Here is a 10,805-nt window from a genome sequence, read left to right as displayed (position 1 = left end):
CAGTGTGTTGGAAGAGAAAGAATCAGAAATACTAAATTATGCAATCTGCCCTAAATGTAATCGGATGGAAGTAAGATGTTATAGGCAGGATGCATTTACATGTTCAGCAGGGTCATTTTCATAAAACATATATAAATAAGTAAATAAAATTTCTGCAAGTTAAACCCCAAGAATTTAGAAAGATCTTTTTATTTTTTTTCATTTGAAAATGATCCTGCCATCTCTTAAAATTTCCAAGCAACTTTAACATGCTATGTATGTGCTCTTTAATTCCTGTTCTCTGAGTTGATCAAGCCTTGCCCAGCTGTTTTCTCTAGGACTGGAGAACATGTGTTTCCAGATTGAGCACCCATCCAAGTTCAGTGGTGTGGCCTTTTCAAATGGAACTTAAACCATTTGGTATGCAAGTTCTGTTGGTGCTGGCCAAACATGACTTCCTGTTTCTGAGGAGAAGGGCTTAAAAAGTCTCATAAAAAGACTCAAAGGGCTTCTTAGATATCAAAGGGTCCTTACAAAACATTGTTTGACGAGTTAAGTGTATGGAATAAGAAACACACGGAATTCATTTCCTTTAAAATACACGTGGGATTAAGAATTATGGAGAAAAGGACTTAAGAAAATACATTTGAGTTTTTATCTAACTTAACTTAAAATGTGTAAAACATAACTCGAGTTGCATTAAATATATAAATCATGACTGAAATTATCTCTTAAAATGTGCAACTGTTTATGCATAAATACACTCATACATAAGATGAACCTATAAAATAATGTGACAGATATTTAAGATTCATAGTAGAAATCTTGCCTCCAAATGAATTTTTGTTTTAAAACAGACGATATGCAAGGCCCTCACACAGTGCAAACGTTCTGCCCCTCTCTGCCTCCCACCCCAGCATCACCACCTACAAAATGACACACCTTCGTTGTTTAGAAGTTGTCTTCAGGGTTTGGAATACATTGTTTTGAACAGTTTCAGTTCATTTTACAGCCATATTTTGGAAAAAAAAAAAAAGCAGATTTCATTTAGCTTCAAGTCTCTTGTATAAATTAAGTGATAAATCTGGGAATTCTAATTTAGGCTTACGAAAATCAGATATGATTTCATTGTGAGTCTCTTAAACTGGTTCTCTGATAGTCACAACACAGGAGATCCAAAAGTATTTAGAGCCATGGAATCATTTTTAAGAGAAACAGTCAGACTCATCAGATGATTATTTCAAAGGATGATACACATTCATCTGGGTATATTTTGTGACATCTGTTCAAAATACATCCATTACTTTATGATTGTGTGTTTTGATGTATGTGTATGTGTGTTAGCATATAGACATAAGAGGGGAAACACTGAAGCATTAACAACGGGGGGTCTCCAAATGTTAAGATTATATGTAATTTTTCTTTTTTGTATTTATCAGTGACCAGTATTTTTTTAAATTCTCCAATATAAGTGCCCAGTGTCATGCTGATGTTTAAAAGATAAGCCTCAAAAAAAAAAAAAAAAAAAAAAAAAAAGAAAAAAAAAGAAAAAGGGAAAAGAAAAAAGAAAAAAAAAAAAAACACAAGCTGATCTCTGATTTGTAATGTCTGCCAGTTTCCATGGTGTAAATACTTTCATTATGGCTCATTTTAAGTGTCCAGTATGATGTTAGTAAGTGCATCTTTGGGACAATATGCCCCTATTTGCATCTTGTGAGCTTGTGCTAAAGAATGCTAACTATTATCTGAATCTTAAGTGAATGAAGGTCTTTTTGCAATAGTAACATCAAACATCACAGATCACTGTAACAAATATAATAACAATAAAGTCTGAAGTATGAGAATTACCAAAATGTGTCGCGGAGACACGAAGTGAAAAAGTGATGCTGGAAGAATGATGCTGATAGACTTGTTCAACACAGGGTTGCCACAAACCTTCTTCAATTTGTAGAAAATGCAATACAGAGCACAATAAAACGAGATCTTCCTGTAGAAGACTATTTGCTGTTACTTCTTAGCATGTATTCTCTTTCATTTGGTTAATTCCTTCCTATGCTTTAATTTCTCAACTAAACGGAAAATTGAAAGCCCTGTAAAAACCGGATTTTTAATCTAATACCTGCCTTTCTATACAAACTGCCTGGGATCATGTTTTACTCATAGTAATAGCTAAATAAATCTTCATTTATTAATGGATTGAAAGTCACTTTGGAATTTCTGTATTAAGCATGGTATAGGCTAGTGAATACCTGTTAATACTCAGAATGTCTTAATATAAGCAAGAAATTTAATAAATTCAAATCTAATTTTATACGACTGACAACTCTGATAAATCACAGGAAAATGAGAAATGTAATCTAGCTCCAAGTGAACAAAGCCTTGGATTCTGTCTTCTAAGACAAGCTCATTAATAAGCTTGAAAATGTAATCACAGTCGTGGAACTGAGCTCTGGTGCAGAGATGTCTGCACTGTAACTTTTCACATAGTATTTCTTGTGAATATCAAACAGCAGCACAAGATCAGGATAAGAAGTCCAGAGTTCCAGCACCAGTTCCTGTCTGTTATCACTGATTCCAGGGCAGGAAAGTTGGGGCTTCATCTCCTCTTTACCCCAGAAGGAACTGCTCCTGATTTGTTGGTCCAGGCTGACCTTTGGTTTATGTTGTCTGGCTCAGTTTCCCTGGTAACCTGGAAAAAGTAAAATTGTTACTTTTGTTACTAAGCAGCCCTCCTTAGGATAACAGGGCTATTGACTGGACTTGGTACCTGGACAGACAGGGATTGCCCATAAGCTCTAAATACTTGGTGGCTCAGTGGTTAAAGAAAAAAAAATCTGCCTGCCAAGCGGGAGACGCGGGTTCAGTCCCTAAGTTGGGAAGATGTCCTGGAGAAGGAAATGGCAAGCCACTCTGGTGTTTTTGCCTGGTAATCCCATGGCCAGAGCTTCTCCGGTGGGCTACAGTCCATGGGGTTGCAAGTCAGACATGACTTAGCAACAGAGCCCAAGCAAGCTCCTTTTGGCATCCCTGGTTGTGGTGGCACTTACAACGGGTCTGTTCTTAAACCCGTGAAACGGTGAGTTGAAAAAGGCACTGACTTCTTTTAGGGCTTGTGGTTCATACTCAAGAAGTTTGTAGTCCAGGGCAGCTCCTGTGTCTGCCCCATGTGGGGCTCTTTTTCTCACCCCTGTGATGATTATGGTACCTGCACCACTGCCAGGCCCTTCTGTGGGCAAGGAATGCCCGGCCTGCCCATGGTCAGCTTCCGCCCCCTCCTCTGTTCTTCTGAACAGACTGGAGCCCTGAGTCATCTTGTGGGTGGAAGGCTTCACTCTCTGGGGTGAAGCTCTAATGCGTGGTTGAACATGGAGTTGCTGCAACATTATTTCTTTTGTTTTTCAATGACTGGAGTTTTGAATCAAGATTTTATTTTTGCACTGAAATAAATATGTCATATATTTGTTCAATTATGTTTTCAAATGCATGTAGAAATGCAAAATAAAGTACATGAAAATACTAAGGAATTTAGTACAGTGTTATAATTGTGTGCTTATTTTGCATTATATTATCATTACATGATGATTATATGAAAAGTTTCCACTCAAAAATAAATTTTCTTGTTCTCAGTATTTCTTCTACATGTAGCATTCCTTGGCTTTTTATGATTAAGTACTCTATAATATTATGAATATTATTAACATTAAATGTGCTTTCACTAACATTTTTATGAACTGAAAAATCAACAGATTCTTAAGATTCCATGCAAAAACATTTCCCTTAAATTTTGACTTAAGAAAACTAAGATAGCTAAAAGCAGCTTTAATTGCTATGAGAATAAGTAGTATCTTCTGAATTAAAGCAAAGTTTTAAAATGTGTATGTATTTATTACATATTATACTGACATATGTTTTGGTAACACACACATTTATAATAGGAATATTTTCAAACTCAAGATATGTAAGCTTTTTAAAAATTAAAAGCATCTACACTTTGTTCATTTCTCAAGACCCTTTTTGGCAAAGCTGAAGAGGTGCCCTCTGGTTGATCTCTGGCCATTGGGGGCAGAATAAATGCTTCAGAAAGTAACTGGATCTCGAAATGCATAAAATTCAGTGGATGAAAATCTTGTACTTGCATCCAGAAACTTGCTGAAAGGAAGCACAGACTGGAATGGGTCACAGATTCATAGATGTTTCTTAACAGAGCAGATGACATACCAATACTGCCATTAAGCGCATGTGTGTGCATACTAAGTCACTTTAGTTGTGTCCAATTCTGTGACCCTCTGGACTGTAGCCTTCCAGGCTTCTCTGTCTATAGGATTCTCCAGGCAAGAATACTGGAGTGGATTGCCATGCCCTCCCCCAGGGGACCTTCCCAACCCAGGGATCAAACCCGCGTCTCTTAATAAGTCTCCAACATTGGCAGGTGAGTTTTTTACCACTAGCGTCACCTGTAGCACAGTCAAAGGATTTGAATTTCACCATATATGGTAATACTAATTAAACAGAAATTTAGATAATGGCGAAGGACTGGCAAGTGCTAGGAAGTCCTATATTCTTGAGTATCTGGGAGTTCACTTAGCTGTTCAAGATTGGCTCCAGTCATCTGACTAACAAAAACCTTGGGATTTACAGAAATTTTTGTCATCAGAAATGCCAATATATTTTCCTTTCCATGGATGGTACATTACTTTTAAAATATCACATATTCTAGCCAAGATACAGGAAGAGACACTTCCCTGTTTCCCTGTGCAGCTTCCATGAAGATTATTTAGGACATATGTTATGTATAAAAATTCTGAAAAGTGTCAAGAGATAGAAAATGAGGGACCAAGGAAGAAAGGAAGCATCAGAAGAAAAGGAGGTGGGGGTTATGATGGCTTGAAACCCCTTACACAAAGGCTTTCTTCTGCTTAGGCCTATTCTTTTTTCAGCCTTCCTTTCCACAGAATTTCCGAAGAAGGCAGCTACAAACAGACTTGGGATTTCTGAGCATCTTGAATAGATCAGAGGAAATGCAGATGAATTGAGAGGGGAAAGTGGCTCTGATTGTTTGAAGATCAGGGCCTCTAAGAAAGCAATGTCAGACATCCATGAAACAGAAACTACTACTAAAACTACAGGAGAGGGTAAGAAAGGGAAGGGACACAGAATGTCGAGGCGGAGCAGGAATTAGAAGGTGGAGAGGAAAGTGATGTCAGAAAAGGAAGGAGGGGGAAAATGGTGGAACCAATGAAGGAGATAGAAGAACTAGGATGGGAACAAACAGAGGAAAAGAGGGAGGAACAAAGGAATAAGAAAGGAGGGAAAAGATCCAGAGATGCTGCCTAGCTTGAGTATTACATTATTAAACACAAGGCAGATACCAAATCCCCAGATTGGTGTAGGGCTTTTCATTGGATGCAAAATGTGTCAGATTATAATGAAAGACTCAGTGATGGCTGCTGTTTTATCAAAGAATGATGATTGATGAAAGTGAAAGAGGAGAGTGAAAAAGCTGGCTTAAAATTCAACATTCAGAAAACTAAGATCATGGCATCCGGTCCTGTCACTTCATGGCAAATAGATGGAGAAACAGTAGAAACAGTGGCTGTCTTTATTTTTTTGGGCTCCAAAATCACTGCAGATGGTGATTGCAGCCATGAAATTAAAAGACGCTTGCTCCTTGGAAGAAAAGGCATGACCAACCTAGACAGCATGTTAAAAAGCAGAGACATTACTTTGTCAACAAAGGTCCGTCTAATCAAGGCTATGGTTTTTCCAGTAGTCATGTATGGATGTGAGAGTTGGACTATGAAGGAAGCTGAGCACCGAAGAATTGATGTTTTTGAACTGTGGTGTTGGAGAAGACTCTTGAGAGTCCTTGGACTGCATCAGTCCTTCCTAAAGGAGAGCAGTCCTGGGTGTTCTTTGGATGGACTGATGTTGAAGTTGAAACTCCAATACTTTGGCCACCTGATGTGACGAGCTGACACATTTGAAAAGACCCTGATGCTGGGAAAGATTGAAGGCAGGAGGAGAAACGGACGACAGAGGATGAGATATTTGGATGGCATCACTGACTCAATGGACATGAGTTTGGGTAAACTCTGGGAGTTGGTGATGGACAGGGAAGCCTGGCGTGCTGTGGCTCGTGCCGTCGGAAAGAGTCAGACACGACTGAGTGACTGAACTGAACTGAACTGATGATTGACAAAATCACAAATCAGAGATCTACAGTGACATTTTGTTGAAAAAAAATTGTCACATTTTATCACTGTTTTTAGAAACTGGAATTCTGCTTAATTTCTCCAGTATCATCACTTTTTAGCAGGAATCTAGGCTCAGTGAAGCTGACACAGGAGAACCTGTACTCATGATCTTCTCATGAAAGTGAACTGAAAGTGTTGGTTGCTCAGTGGTGCCTGACTCTTTGTGATCCCAAGGACTGTTGCCTGCCAAGCTCTGCTGTCCATGGAATTCTTCAAGCAAGAATACTGGAGTGGGTAACCAGTCCCTTCTCCAGGGGATCTTCCTGACCCAGGGATCTAACCCAGGTTTCCTGCATTGCAGGCAGATTCTGAGCCACCAGGGACCCTTTCCTACCTAATTTGATATTCTTTGTCACAGTGAAATTGAACACATGACTGTGGGCTCTACATTTGCTACATTTTCTCTGGGTTGCACATCAGCTTATTTTCAACTATTAGTTCTGATGGATATAAGATTATTGACATGCTTTATTTATTTATTTTTTTTCTATTTTTTAAATTTTTATTATTATTATTTTTTTTTTCCAGTGGGTTTTGTCATACATTGATATGAATCAGCCATGGATTTACATGTATTCCCAATCCCGATCCCCCCTCCCACCTCCCTCTCCACCTGATTCCTCTGGGTCTTCCCAGTGCACCAGGCCAGAGCACTTGTCTCGTGCATTCCACCTGGGCTGGTGATCTGTTTCACCATAGATAGTATACATGCTGTTCTTTTGAAATATCCCACCCTCACATTCTCCCACAAAGTTCAAAAGTCTGTTCTGTATTTCTGTGTCTCTTTTTCTGTTCTGCATATAGGGTTATCGTTATCACCTTTCTAAATTCCATATACATGTGTCAGTATGCTGTAATGTTCTTTATCTTTCTGGCTTACTTCACTCTGTATAATGGGCTCCAGCTTCATCCATCTCATTAGGACTGGTTCAAATGAATTCTTTTTAACGGCTGAGTAATATTCCATGGTGTATATGTACCACAGCTTCCTTATCCATTCATCTGCTGATGGGCATCTAGGTTGTTTCCATGTCCTGGCTATTATAAACAGTGCTGCGATGAACATTGGGGTGCACGTGTCTCTTTCAGATCTGGTTTCCTCAGTGTGTATGCCCAGAAGTGGGATTGCTGGGTCATATGGCAGTTCTATTTCCAGTTTTTTAAGAAATCTCCACACTGTTTTCCATAGCGGCTGTACTAGTTTGCATTCCCACCAACAGTGTAAGAGGGTTCCCTTTTCTCCACACCCTCTCCAGCATTTATTGCTTGTAGACTTTTGGATAGCAGCCATCCTGACTGGCGTGTAATGGTACCTCATTGTGGTTTTGATTTGCATTTCTCTAATAATGAGTGATGTTGAGCATCTTTTCATGTGTTTGTTAGCCATCTGTATGTCTTCTTTGGAGAAATGTCTGTTTAGTTCTTTGGCCCATTTTTTGATTGGGTCATTTATTTTTCTGGAATTGAGCTGCAGGAGTTGCTTGTATATTTTTGAGATTAATCCTTTGTCTGTTTCTTCATTTGCTATTATTTTCTCCCAAGCTGAGGGCTGTCTTTTCACCTTACTTATAGTTTCCTTTGTAGTGCAAAAGCTTTTAAGTTTCATTAGGTCCCATTTGTTTATTTTTGCTTTTATTTCCAATATTCTGGGAGGTGGGTCATAGAGGATCTTGCTTTGATTTATGTCGGAGAGTGTTTTGCCTATGTTCTCCTCTAGGAGTTTTATAGTTTCTGGTCTTACATTTAGATCTTTAATCCATTTTGAGTTTATTTTTGTGTATGGTGTTAGAAAGTGTTCTAGTTTCATTCTTTTACAAGTGGTTGACCAGTTTTCCCAGCACCACTTGTTAAAGAGGTTGTCTTTTTTCCATTGTATATCCTTGCCTCCTTTGTCAAAGATAAGGTGTCCATAGGTTCGTGGATTTATCTCTGGGCTTTCTATTCTGTTCCATTGATCTATATTTCTGTCTTTTATTGACATGCTTTAGAATGAAGTATCCAGGACATTTTATCCCAAATGCAATCATCTCAGTCTCTGAGTGCCTGGATTTTTTTTTTCTCCCTGAAGACAAGATAGACAAATACATAAAAAGGAAAACAGAACCACAATCCATAGGATGAGCCCCAGGTGAGGGACCCTTAAGGCCACGTTCCCATCATTTTCTTGCTCCTCTGACCTGGATTCAGGGAACAACTGAATCTGGGTACCAGGACACAGAACTATCCTCTGGACAAGTGCACACACAAGGACAGGAGGGAAACAAATGCCATGGAGGGATTTCACTGAACAGCTTCACAAAATGCCTCTTTAAAATTGCCTGTTTTGTGGAGTGTTATCATGATTCAGTGTGTGAGGAGGCTTCACCATTCTAAGCACACACATTAGTGGGGAGATAATTATGAGTTCAGACCCCTCTTCAGTCAATCACTGCAACCCTCATCCAAGCCATTTTGTAAAGCATTTGAAAATTGCCAGTGAAGAATGCTCAGCGATGTTTGCCATGAGATGTTTCAATATGCAGATCAGCAGTAGAGACTTGAAAATACACCTCATGTCAAAGCCTCATTGTGTCAAGGATCCATTTCTTTGAAAGAGTTCTTGCATATGAATTTCGAATTCAATAGACTATATCAGATTCAAGGAAGTAGTCAAGGGGTAGTGATTAAATCACATGTACTATATGTCTCAAAACTATTTATGTGGCAAAAAATAGTGTTATAGTTTTTTTTTTTTTTTTTTAAGGGCTTCCCTGGTGGCTCAGATGGTAAAGTGCCTGCCTGCAATGTGGGAGACCCAGGTCTGAGCCCTGGGTTGGGAAGATCCCTTGGAGAAGGAAATAGCAACCCACTCCACTATTCTTGCCTGGAAAATCCCATGGATGGAGGAGCCTGGCAGGCTACAGTCCATGGGATCACAAAGAGCCAGACATGACTGAGAGACTGCACTTTTAATTATTTAAACATGAATTTCTTAAACATTGAGGAAGTGCACAGGTTAATAGTCTATTCTGTAACTGGGAAAAAAAATTAGGATATCAGCAATGTGAAACTTTGGAACAGAGAAATACTCTCCAGATTTCAGTTCTCAGAGAACAGAGTGCAGGTTTTTCATGATGGTTGACCAGATGGCCGGTTGTGGAAGGCGGGTGGTGAGATGTGTGGGGCTCTCCACCCTTGTGGTCCTCCCATCAGTCCATGTCTGCTCCCTGCCAAATGGAGCAGGGGCTGCCACACCAGCGATGCATGACTCTCTTCTCCTCTTTGCCCTCCTTCCATCTGGCCTGGGAAGTGCTCTGACACATGGGTTACCTTCTAAACCTCCCCACAAATTATGCCACCAGCTGGCAGAAGAGCTGAGCTGGCAGGAAGTGGGCAACATCATGGACCTTGGCCAGTCATTGTCACTCAACTCAATGTCTTTTTTTCCCTTTCCTCTTTCCTTCTACTGGCTTCTCATTCCTGTCCTGCATATTCTTAACAGGATGAACGTGAGTAACTGAATAAACTAAAGCATGGCTGACAATAACAGGAAAGATTCCAGAACTCTCCATCTTTTAAAGACATCTCTGATGCTTTCTGAGCTTTGGTCAAATTTTGGGGCTCCACCTCCCTGCCAAATGCATCCTATGAAGGCAAAGATCACGCTAGTGAATTTCTTTGGTAACTTATTCACTGTGCTTACATCACACTGTGTCTGTGGTCACACTCTTTTCCCCAAACCCTCCTTATAGAAGCCACCACTATGACTGGCATTTTTTTTTTTTTTTCTTATTTAACTAAACCATTGCATCTCCTTGCAACCCTGCAGGCTGTAGAGATGGCTCCCTGTTGGGAGTTTACAGAGCTGACTCTGATAAGGCTTACTTGCCAGTGTTGTGGTAATTTTCCCCCATCTTTGTCTTGTTTCTGTGTTTGAATTCATCACTGGAGAAGGGCCCCTGGGAACAACATGAAGAGGCTTGGTTTCTGCCATTTTTCTAAGAATTAAAAATAGTAATCTCAGAGCACTTAAAGAATAGGGGTGAGTTTCCAGAAGCTCAGTTTGTTGTAGACAGGGAGCCACACACCGCAGTTAGTGTCAGACAAAGCTCAACATTTCAGCCTATTTAGCAGTTGTATCGGTTCAGTTCCAACAGCTCAGTCACTCAGTTGGGTCCAACTCCTTGTGACCCCATTGACTACAGCATGCCAGGCCTCCCTGTCCATCATGAACTGCCAGAGTTTAGTCAAACTCATGTCCATTGAGTCGGTGATGCCATACAACCATCTCATCCTCTGTTGACCCCTTCTCCTCCTGCCTTCAATCTTTCCCAGCATCAGGGACTTTACAAATGAGTTAGTTCTTTGCTTCAGGTGGCCAAAGCATTGGAGTTTCAGCTTCAGCATCAGTCCTTCCAATAAATATTCAGGACTGATTTCCTTTAGGATGGACTGGTTGGACCTCCCTGCAGTCCAAGGGACTCTCAAGAGTTTTCTCCAACATCGCAGTTCAAAAGCATCAATTCTTCAGTGCTCACCTTTCTTTATAGTCCAGCTCTTACATCCATACATGACTACTGGAAAAACAATAGC

This window comes from Dama dama, chromosome 11 (assembly GCF_033118175.1).
Source record: "Dama dama isolate Ldn47 chromosome 11, ASM3311817v1, whole genome shotgun sequence".
Lineage (NCBI taxonomy): Eukaryota > Metazoa > Chordata > Mammalia > Artiodactyla > Cervidae > Dama > Dama dama.
Note: the sequence above shows the minus strand (reverse complement) of the source record.